Source organism: Palaemon carinicauda, unplaced genomic scaffold (genome assembly GCF_036898095.1).
Source record: "Palaemon carinicauda isolate YSFRI2023 unplaced genomic scaffold, ASM3689809v2 scaffold109, whole genome shotgun sequence".
NCBI lineage: Eukaryota > Metazoa > Arthropoda > Malacostraca > Decapoda > Palaemonidae > Palaemon > Palaemon carinicauda.
The window spans coordinates 61,426-73,858 of NW_027168582.1; the positions used below are offsets into that span (position 1 = coordinate 61,426).

Sequence of the window (12,433 nt, forward strand, 5' to 3'; positions counted from 1 at the left end):
GGGCTCGCGGAGAGGGTGGGCACAGACAACTGACCATTGAGACGCATACTTAGACGTAATGGGTAATGTGTGTTCAGTGATGAGAGAGAATGAACACACATTGGAGTCCAGAGCTTGGTGGAAGTGGAGGGATCTCCTGTATGTTTGGAGAGGGACATAAGAAAAATACTACCCACTAAAATCAAAACACTAACACCACACTGCACTGGCACTGCATCATGTCACAAACACCACACCAACACTGTAAGATCCATATGCTATCATAAGCTGTGTACTGGGGAGGATACTACAGTGTTTGGGCTTTTCGTACTAATGTTCTGGTGTGCATCTCTTCGGATGATACTGGAACTGAAACCAGACACTTTTTCCTTTACCTTCATGATGTGCTGGCTGCTCAGTTGTTTGCTTTTATGCTATTTTTCACCCAGAGAACTATTTTTTTCTTCTAAGATATTAAAAGATCCTTTAGAACTTAAAGGGTTATACTTGCAACAAATGTTTTCATTTAGTCTTTTTATAGTTTATTTATGAAACATCTCTTTTAATGTCTTTACTATTAAAATATGTTATTTTGATTGTTCATTACTTCTCTTGTAGGTTTTTTTATTTCCTTTTCTCATTGGGCTATTTTTCCCTGTTGGAGCCCTTGGGCTTATAGCATCTTAATTTTCCAACTAGGATTGTAGCCTAGCTATAATAATAGCAATGATAATAATAATAATAAAAATAATAATAGTAATGATAATAATAATAATAATAATAAAAATAATAATAGTTCTATGATAGGTTATTGCTGGAAGAGATCTTGTTTAGTAGCTTTAGTAAGATGCAATTTTCAAGACTTGATTTTCATTTTGATAAATTGTTCTGCCTGGTTAGTGTACAGTAGTTAGGTTAGGTTAGGACTTGGGTCAATGAACTAAGGTTGTATGCGGGTAAAATAAGCTGGCCTTATGTCAGCTTCTTCTCTTGCTCCAGGAGCATCCCATAACTATACAGGACCTCTTAAGAATAGGCATTCCTATTCCTTAAATGGGGTTTTGACATTTAACCAGATTTTGACATTTAACCACATTTTGACATTTAGCCAGATTTTGACATTTAACTAGATATTGACTTTTAGCCAGTTTTTGACATTTAACCAGATTATGACATTTAGACAGATTTTGGCTGCTATGCTATTGGGTAAATATGGGCAAATCAGCATATAGCAGCTATTTCCTTTGCCAAATTACCAAAAATTGCAGAGTTGAATTCACTTCTATTGCATTTTAGTCTGAAATACTACCATCAGAGAGTTATTGGGTCCTTTAACCTGCCAGATAGTACTACATTAGAGCCATCTCTCTGGTTACGGCTCATTTTTCTTAATAGTCTGGCATATTCTTTCTACATTCTCCTCTTTCCTCATTCACCCTTCAACATTAAGATTACCAAACAATTCTTCTTTGCTCAATGGGTTAACCACTGTAATGTAATAGTTCAGTTGCATACTTTAATTTTGGTAAGGGTAGAAAATATTCTTTAGCTATGGTAAGCATCTCTTTTAGGAGGACACTCCAAAATGAAACCATTGTTCTGTAGTCTTGGGTAGTGCCATAGCCTTTGTACCAGGGTCTTCCACGGTCTTGAGTTAGAGTTCTCTTGTATGAGGGTACACTCAGGCACAGTATTCTATCTAATTTCTCTTGTTTTGTTGAAGTTTTTATAGTATATATAGGAAATATTTATTTTAATGTTGTTACTGTTCATAGAATATTTTATATTTCCTTGTTTCCTCTCCTCACTGGGCTATTTTCCCTGTTGTAGCCCCTGGGCTTATAGCATCCTGCTTTTCCAACTAGGGTTGTAGCTTAGCAAGTAATGATAATAATAATAATATATGAAGGATTTATTTCAGTGTTGTTACTGTTCTTAGAATATTTTATTTTATTTGTTCATTACTTCTCTTGTAGATTATTTATTTCCTTGTTTCCTTTTCTCACTGGGGTATTTTTCCCAGTTGGAATCTTTGTGCTTAGAGCATCCTGCTTTTCCAACAAGGGTTGTAGCTTAGCTAGTATGCTGTTATGACTAAACTATTCCTAGTTGCTTAAATTTGCTATTAAATTCTATTGTATATGTTGATAAACCATACTAATAACGAGAGAGAGAGAGAGAGAGAGAGAGAGAGAGAGAGAGAGAGAGAGAGAGAGAGAACCTTCGTTTTGATGAACAATACTTTACAAATCTTATTATCTATGCTATGCTTAATTATACATTATCTTTATTGATTAAATTTAAACATTAATAACATGTATTTCCTTCTAATGATAAAATCTGGTCTGATTTTAAGAATAAAACGACGTATTAAGACATTTAAAAAGGGCCATCGGCCTAAAGCTTCCTCCTGTCAGCTGGGAGTGATGACGTCATAGTTTTGTTTCGGTTTTGTCGTAATATTACGCTTACTGAGCTAATTAATTGTAATATTTTGATTATAGTAATAATAATGATTATATTAATTATGATAACGAGTTTGTATAGTGTTTATTTCCTATTATTAGAGATGTACACTTCGTGAAACGTATGATTTCTATCTTCTATTTATTTGTATCTATGTTCTAATATTTACGTTACCGAGAAATCGATTTGCTATCGTAAAAACGGCCCTAATTCTTATATGCAAGCTTTTTTATATACTTTATTCATAGCATTAATGTATATAATTATTGCATATGCTCATTCTCTAAAGAATATGCCGGTATAATAGAAATTAAATTGATAAATGAGTAAAATTAGCGGACATTTCGTCCGAAGCTGGTTCGATATCGGACATTTCCGATCGTCAACTCAATGCAATTTGGCTTCTATTATACCGGCTTTATACCTTTACTATTGTGAATAAGGCTTATATATATGGATTCCTGCCATGAAAAAACCTATTTTAGGAAGGATAAATATGAAAATTAATGCCGATTTTATTTAAAATGATGACTCAAAGTTTCGAGGCGAAGTGATGTGGCATATTCTTTACAACGGCACAAAAGTACACACAGATCAGTATAAAAACGTTAGAAAATGGTACTTAAGAAAATTTCTGCTTCATAATCAAATATTTTTATCATATTGAATTAGTTATGATAAATATTCGTTGAAAATACATTAACCTGTTTTATCAACAAGGTTATAAGATAAAATAATTATTACTTACAGAATAATAGCATTGGTTTAAGCTTTAATTACCATAAAATGTATTGGTATTATTATTATTATTTTATTACTATTACTGTATTATTATTATTATTATTATTAGCCAAGCTACTGCTCTTTATATATATATATATATATATATATATATATATATATATATATATATATATATATTTATATATATATATATATATATATATATATATATATATATATATATATATTTATATATATATATATATATATATATATATATATTTATATATATATATATATATATATATATATATATATAGTATGTGTATATATATATATATATATATATATATATATATTTATATATATATATATATATATATATATATATATATATATATATATATATATATATATATATAGTATGTGTATATATATATATATATATATATATATATATATATATATATATATATATATATATATATATATATATATATCTTGTTTCTCAAATCTTGATGATTCCTCTAAAACTCATTTCCATTTAGAAACTTTACATTAATGGTGTTTTCACATTACAATCAGTTTTTTGTAGATGTGTTTTCTTCCCACTTAGTGATTTGCCATCAATTTCAGTCAAATAATATTTCTCATAAATCATGTATTTTATTTATTTCCTTATTTTATTTCCTTTCCTTACTGGGCTATTTTCCCTCTTGGAGTCCTTGGGCTTAATGCATTCTGCTTTTCCAACTAGAGTTGTAGCTTAGCTAGTAATAATGATAATAATAATAATAATAATAACAATGATAATATTTTAATGATAATAATAATAATATTTTAATAAGCTTTCATACCAAAACAAAAAGTTATGTACATATATTATTATCCCTATGAAACGTACTGTATCTAAATCATCAGCATTCCTTTCATAGTACCATGTACAGTACGTTGAATATCCTTTACTTTTCTCTCATATTTTCTCAAAATTTTAATTAATTTTCTGAGAAATAATGAATTTTTCTATTAATTAATTTATACCGTGTATGACTGTATGAATTTGTTTCCCTAGATTGATTGCATTCCTGCTGTTTCAAATTGCAACATATGTTTTTCTCCTACTCTCTGTATCTCTGGTTATCAGTGTTTTACAGTTTTGATTACAAAATTAGTAATTACTACCTAGAGAGCTATGGGGTCCTGTGACTGGCCAGACAGTACTGAATTGGATCCTTCTCTCTGGTTACGGTTCATTTTCACTTTGCCTACACATACGCCGAATAGTTTGGCATATTCTTTACAGATTCTCCTCTGTACTTATACACCTGACAACACTGAGATTACCAAACAGTTCTTCTTCACCCAAGTGGTTAACTATTGTACTCTAATTTTTCAGTGGATACTTTCCTCTTGATAAGGGTGGAAGAGACTCTTTAGCTATGGTAAGCAGCTCTTCTAGGAGAAGGACACTCCAAAATCAAACCATTGTTCTCTAGTATTGGATAGTGCCATAGCCTCTGTACCATGGTCTTCCACTGTCTTGGGTTAGAGTTCTCTTGCTTGAGGGTACATTCGGTCATACTATTCTATCTCGTTTCTCTTTCTCTTATTTTGTTTAAGTTTTTATAGTTTATATAGGAAATATTTATTTAGATGTTGTTACTGTTCTTAAAATATTTTATTTTTCCTTGTTTCCTTTCCTCACTGGGCTATTTTCCCTGTTGGGGCCCCTGGGCTTATAGCATCCTGCTTTGCCAGCTAGGGTTGTAGCTTAGCAAGTAAAAATAATAATAATAATAATAATAGGTCTAACTTTGATTGATTTGGCTTTTATTGAAGGAATTATTTTAAGTTTCTTTTGGTTGGTAGGTTGGTAATGTTGTCTAAAGTGATGAATGACTATTTGATAATATTTTCTGTCATTATTCAGGGATGTGATATCTTCTATAAACATTTTAATGATGGTTAATTGGGTGATTTTACTTTTAGTATTGTGGGTTTTTATTTATTGTGTTTCCAAAGGAATAACTATAGAAAGATAGGACAATGAATTAAGTCAAGACTGAATTTCACTGTACCATCAGTAGGTTTCTTTCCCTTCACTGGACATTTGTTCCAAATCAAGGGTATGTGCTGGTATATTATTATTATTATTAATTGCTAAGCCACAACCCTAGTTGGAAAAGCAGAATGCTATAAGCCCAGAGGCTCCAACAGGGAAAATAGCCCAGTGAGGAACGGAAACAATGAAGAATATTTTAAGAATAAAATAAATACCTCCTATATTATCTATAAAAACTGTAACAAAACAAGAGGAAGAAAAAAAGGATAGTGTGCCCAAGTGTGCCCTCAAGCAAAAGAACTCTAACCCAAGACAGTAGAGACCATGGTACAGAGGCTATGGCACTACCCAAGACGAGAGAACAATGGTTTGATTTTGGAGTGTCCTTCTCCTAAAATAGCTGCTTACCATAGCTAAAGAGTCCCTTCTATCCTTATAAAGGTTAAAGGTGTATGGTTTCAGTTCCAGTTTTATCAGATTAGGTGTTCACCAGAACGTCAGCCAGGCAAGCCCAACCCCCATTGTGGTGCCCAACCACAGCAGTGACCTCCTCCGTAATCAGCTTAAACTCACGGTCCTTGGCGGGGATCGATCTGCTGCCATGCGAATGGAAGGCAAACACATCACCAATATACTATAGTCAATTTTTTTAGTGTGGCAGATTTGCACCGACTCGCATGGGTGCCCTTTTAGCTCGGGAAAGTTTCCCGATCACTGATTGGTTGGACAAGATAATTCTAACCAATCGGAATGCAGGAAACTTTTCCGAGCCTAAAGGGCACCCCTGCGAGTCCGTGCAAATGCGCCTCATTAAAAAAATTGGGTATAGTCAGGAGCCTTGTATTGTATTAATGCTGTTTAACAAATATTCTGGTGTTATACTGACCCAAGTTATGAAAACATCAGGTCATACTGATTACTAGGTCACTGCCATTCTGGTCTCACAGTCTTGCTTAGGCTACTATTTTCTATTGATATTGTCTGTATCTAAGTCTAGATGCACAGCTAGCTATACTGTACATTTACAGACAGAGTTGATTCCATGGTTGTATCGGTTGCCCTACATATCTGTTTTGACGTTGTTAATGGTTTATATATGACATATCTATTTTGACGTTGTTACTGTTTTTAGAATGATTTTATTGTTAATTGGTTCTCATCATTTATTTGTTTCCTTATTTCCTTTCCTCACTGGGCTATTTTTCCCTATTGGAGCCCTTGGACTTATAGCATCTTGCTTTTCCATTAGGGTTGTAGCTTGGCTAGTAATAATAATAATAATAATAATACTTTGGGACAGATATATTCATTGTGGTTATGGAATCCATTCTGGTCCCTTTCCTCCTGATCCCCATAGTTCAATCTGATGTTAAGGAAAAGGAAATTTAATGAATAAGAAGAATGATTAGTATATACTGTATAGTAGATTTCTTCAAGGATCTGTAACAGTTGGAAGAGCGTATTAGATCAATTCTTTGTTTTTCATATAAATTTCTAGTGTTTTGTAAAATTTTGTGGGGTTTTCTCTTCCTTGCTTTTCATATGTACTGTATTATACAGTATATTGTATATGTTACGCTGCTTTCTGCCTTTATTTGGATGATTAGGAGATTAGTTCATGTGACATGAATTTGTAAGCTTAGTTTGCTGTATTAAAGGCATCAGTTTGTCTCCTTAAGATTCATCATATACATGATACTGTATTTTTTATGTCTATGTAGTATGATACAGTATATTTGGTCACTATGCTAAGGTGCGCCTATCAAAGTAAAGTGCATAGTGGCCACTTTCCTCTTGGTACGGGTAGAAGAGACTCTTTAGCTAGGGTAAGCAGCTCTTCTAGGAGAAGGGCACTCCAAAATCAAACCCTTGTTCTCTAGTCTTGGGGAGTGCCATAGCCTCTGTACCATGGTCTTCCACTGTGTTGGGTTAGAGTTCTCGTGCTTGAGGGTACCCTCGGGTATACTACTCTATCTAATTTCTCTTCATCTGGTTTTGTTAAGGTTTTTATAGTTTATATAGGAGATATTTTAATGATGTTACTCTTTTTTTAAATACGTATTCTATTTTTAACTTTTTCCTTTCATCACTGGGCTATTTTCCCTGTTGGAGCCCTTGGGCTTATAGCATCCTGCTTTTCCAACTAGGGTTGTAGCTTAGCAAGTAATAACAATAATAATACTGGGTTCTCCTTTACAGCTTAGTCTTGTAAGAAATTTTCTCCACTCTTTCCTACCTTGTGATCTATATAAAGATTCTTGCACATGTTTAAAGACAGATTGGATTCCAGGGTCACTTTAATTCCACGACCATTGGACAAAACCATTCTTTGTGCATAGACATGATACAGTCTTGTCATTTTCTCCTGGCTTAAAAGCTTAATTCTTTTGTTATGGTAGTGGAAATTGCACTGGAAAATGGTGTATGATTATGGTGTACAGTATTTTGTTATAGATTTTACTGTCTTCTATGTATCTTCAATAGTTGGAAGAACTTTTGGAGTAATATTGAAAAGCTTTGCATTTCATTATTTTTTTACATTTTTCTGGGTCTCAAGGTTATAGTATACACTTTTTTTGGATTTATATATGTATATAAATGTATATAATTTGTTTATATTGAAATGTTTTCTGCTATTTTGGGATAATTTTCTTATACAGTCGTAAACTTTGTATGCTGTTCTAAGCAACTAGTTTCACTATAAAATATCAGTACATATGCCAGTGGAGAAGGTTCTAAGAACTTCTGTATCTAATGTAACAGTTAGTAACTTTGCTAGGATGTGTTTATTATAGCAAAGTGCAGAGTTACTGGGTGTTTCATTACAAGGTTAGACACACAGGGAATTCTCTCTTCCATCTTGTGGATTTTTATTTAGATTCTAAGCAGAGCCTGCCAGATATTGAAGGCCTTTTTATTTGCCAAACTGCTTTTAGTATTAAGTGAAATATTTCTACAGATATCCTAATCACTTGGTTTACTTTATAATCTGATACTGTAGGATTAGAACTGTTTTGTAATACAGTGTTTGCCAATGTTAATATTCAGAGTTCAACGATGGAAGTAGGATTTTGACTTAGAATTAGCTGAAGAGGGCACAGTGCAAGCAATATGAGCTTTGTACATAATATGGACTGTCAGAAAATCCTCCTTAATGAAAATTGGTGAACTTTTGCAATCTTATCAGTTACTTTAGCTATTAATAGTCAACCTTACCTTTGTCTTCAATCTCTAGGCTTTTTGTCAAGTCTTGTTATGTTGAAGTTCCAGTCAACATAACATATTCATGGTAAGCAGCTCTTCTAGGAGAAGGGCACTCCAAAAATCAAATCATTGTCTAGTCTTGGGTAGTGCCATAGCCTCTGTACCATGGTCTTCCACTGCCTTGGGGTAGAGTTTTTCTCTTGCTTGAGGGTACACTTTGGCACACTATTCTATCTTATTTCTCTTCCTCTTGTTTTTTAAAAATTTAATAGTTTATGTACGAAATATTTTCTAATGTTGTTACTCTTCATGAAATGTCTTGTTTTAACTGTTCATTACTTCTGTATTAGTTCATTTATTTCTTTATTTCCTTTCTTCAATGGGCTATTATCCTTGGTGGGGCCCCTGTGCTTATAGCATCCTTCTTTTTCTTCTAGGATTGTACCTTAGCAAGTAATAATAATAATAATAATAATAATAATAATAATAATAATAATAATAATAATAATAATACAGGATGGGTTGTGTATGTCATTGGAGAATGATGGAAGTAGGGGAGACTTTCTTAGAGTTCAAACATTGATACATTTTGGTCATATACATTTTGATAAGATTGTCATTTGGAGTTTTCAGTAGTAAATTAATCATAGATAATTCATTAAAACAGCACTATTTATCATGCTGAGTTTGAGTGCATTTAATACAGACAATCAAGTAGATTGTGTTTATTCAAACTTCTGGGTCTCAAACCTAGATGAGGATGTTTTAGTATTGGTAATCTTCATAGCTAAAGGGATTAGTAATGTCTAATTCTCAACTTTTATGAAGGAGTTAGCTCTCTGGTAATGTGTGATGTTAACCTTGCTCAATGCTCTCCTCCAGCCTTTTCCTTCTAGCTAATTGTTATCTGCTTTTCTATCTGCATTTCATTGTGTAAGGGGACCAAACATCACTGAATGCAATGTTTTTAATGATAAAGCATTGTCATTGAATCAGAATAGTTGTGCTAGAAAGGGGTTGCTTAAAATATAATTCATGAACCTTTCCAGGATTCTCGTGTTCTCTAACACATTTCCTTGCATGTATAATGAGTTATTTATGTGTAATGCATTGGGATTAAATACTGTGATGGTAAAAGTTTACTGTCATGTCTTTAGATAATAATCTCAACAGCAATGGGCCACTGAAATGTAAGGGGACACAGAAAGTGGGGTTAATTTGGAAGTGCAATATGTGGTTGTTAATTCTATTAGAAAACATTTACAGTGGTAGTTGATACAAAATTGATTGGGATTATTGAAGTAAAAGTGATGGTGGTAATTGAAATATACCGGTAAGTAAGAATACAGTATTTGTATGTATAAAACAGCATACAGTATTGATATTATTCTTGAAATAAGCACTCATTTTAGTGAAAAACTTTATAGTAAATTCTATACTCTACTTTGACTTCATGATATCACACATTATGCCTGATATGCTGCACATGACACTTTCTCCATGCATGAGTTTGACTTTACCTCAGCCTTAGCTCATAAACAGTACAGTATATTGGTTACAAATTCTCATTTGCCAAGTAAATCGTTAGAACCTATCTAAATAGAACCAGGCTGGTTTCAGAAATTGAAACATTCCTTAACTATGTCAAGTTGAAGGACCTCAATCTGTGCTGATGGTAACTTCCTTTATGTCTCTGGTACTGCCTGACAACTCAGTCTTCAAATATGGTTCAACTGTTATAGTGATTTTTCAGAGTTTGTGAAGTTAACTTATTATAGAATTTATCAGATGTAGTGGATTTGAAGACACTTGCTTAATGTTGTCATGCAAATTTTATGATACAATTCACAGATAGAATCACCTGACTGTTCTAGCAAGCAATTTTTTTTTATATAAGATATACTCATACTAAAGTACAATAAGAGAGATTGCATGTAAACTAGTTGTTTTCCTAGTTTGAGCCTGGACTATTAGTCCTTCACGTAGTAGAACAAGTATTCTGTTTATTATTTTTCTCTGATAAATTCCCAAACTCTTCAACTGGATAAGATGTAACTATAGGCTCCTTTTCTACATCAGTTATACTATGAGAACAGGTATTTTGTTTTTATATTTCTCTGATAATTTCCCTATACTCTTCAACTGGATGAGATGCTGAAGCTGTAGGGGCCTTTTCTACATCTGTTATAACTTGGGTTCTTTTCAGTTATTATTTTTAAGTTCCCACAGACATCTGTGAACAGGAATGTCCTGGTTCCTGTCATTTTGGCCTCCTGCTTCATCATCAGACTTATATTGTCTAGCTCTATGTGTGTGAGTTGGGAAGGATGGCAGCTGAATCATCCTCTTTTTGATGTACAGTATGTCAAACAAACCTATTTCAGTGTCGTCCCCCTCTCCCCATAGAAGGGCAGAGGCACTATTGATTCATTGATTATTAGGTATTATTTGTCATCGTAACAGCAATGGTCATTGGTGCCAAACAGTGCTACTAGTGCATCTAAAGCAGGTGCACTATAGGCATTACTTCCAGGTCTTTGTAGCTTCCATTTTGGGCCCCAGCTGTACTTAATTTTTAAGCTTCAACTTTACCTCTGTTCCCAGTTCCTTTTTCCAATTTGACTTTTACTTCATATTGCAGCTTCAGGGATTTTCTCTAGTAGTGGCACATGGTACTTAATGGCCTCTTTGGCCCCAGTATTAGGCCGTTTGGCATAGATTTATAAAGCCAATTCATTGTCTAAAAAAAAAAAAAGGTTCCTCAGACCTTGTCATGATGTTTGGACCTGGGGATTAGATGTCAGATCTTTTCATTTATGGAAATTTATGATGTATGGTTTGGCCAGAAACTACCCAATTATACTGCAGTCTTGATATATAGTCCTAGAATGTAATATGTAGAGTATACTTTAATCACTTCTAATCAAAGCTTAGAAGTGCTTTGAGTCTCTTCGTCTTGACTTATGCTGTCATCAAAGATTTTTATGTCTTGGTTACATATCTGTAAATATTACTAGTGTATGCGACCCGTAAAACATAACAGCTAAATATTCAGATATGCACATACATGCACTCTTCTCTCACCAGGGTATGACTACTCTGTCTCTCCCCACCCTAGGGATGGGAAGAGCTAAGGGGGACTTAAAATACACAAACATACACACACACACTTACATATATATATATATATATATATATATATATATTGTATATATATATATATATATATATATAATTGTTTATATATTTAACCATGCTTATTATTATATAGGGGAGATTTCATACTGTATATTATGTAGTAGTGCCTTTTTTTCTGCACATTGTTCTAGTAGTTTCGTTCCATGCCATATCGGGCTTTTGTATGGATAAGATATTTTAAATAATCATAATAGTAATTGTGATGTGACTATTTTGAATGTTATGGTTATCAAAAGGGAATAGGATTTTATATTGACACATTGGAATAATGTTTTCTCTTCTCTTCCAACAGAAGTGCCACTGGGGTTACCAATCAGCCTGGCATCATGTGAATGGTAAGTACATGACATCTTCTGTATGCATTCATTGATTTGCTTCTCATTGTAGTAAGCAAATTTAATTGCCCAACATATGGTACATTTAAATTCATAAACAAGTTAGTGGTTGAAACCTTAACCCAGGGTGCCTAACGTCCCTGCCTGGTGGATCGCCAGACTGGGGTTAGAGTCCAGCTCAAACTCGTTAGTTCCTTTGGTCGCTGCAACTACACCATCCTTTTGAGCTAAGGATGGGGGTTTTGGGGAAGCCTATAGATCTACCTGCTTAATCATCAGTAACCATTGCCTGGCCCTCCCTGGTCCTATCTTGGATGGAGATGGGCTTACAGGCTGATCATATGTATATATGGGCAGTTGCTATGGCATTATCCTGCTTGCTAGGGCAATATCACTGTCCCTTACCTCTGCCATTCATGAGTGGCCTTTACACCTTAAACCTAATATAGTGTTCTGTCCTAATCTT

At 33.5% G+C, this 12,433-nt stretch overlaps 1 long non-coding RNA gene across 1 annotated transcript in view; it reads left to right on the forward strand.

The window, feature by feature from the left end:
• Window positions 1–11,969, forward strand: part of LOC137635269 (uncharacterized) — a 72,569-nt gene extending 60,600 nt beyond the window's left edge. Inside the window, exon 3 of the long non-coding RNA XR_011042626.1 lies at window positions 11,925–11,969. This is a non-coding gene — a long non-coding RNA (uncharacterized lncRNA). The remainder of the gene's footprint in view (window positions 1–11,924) is intronic.
• Window positions 11,970–12,433: the final 464 nt, after the last annotated feature.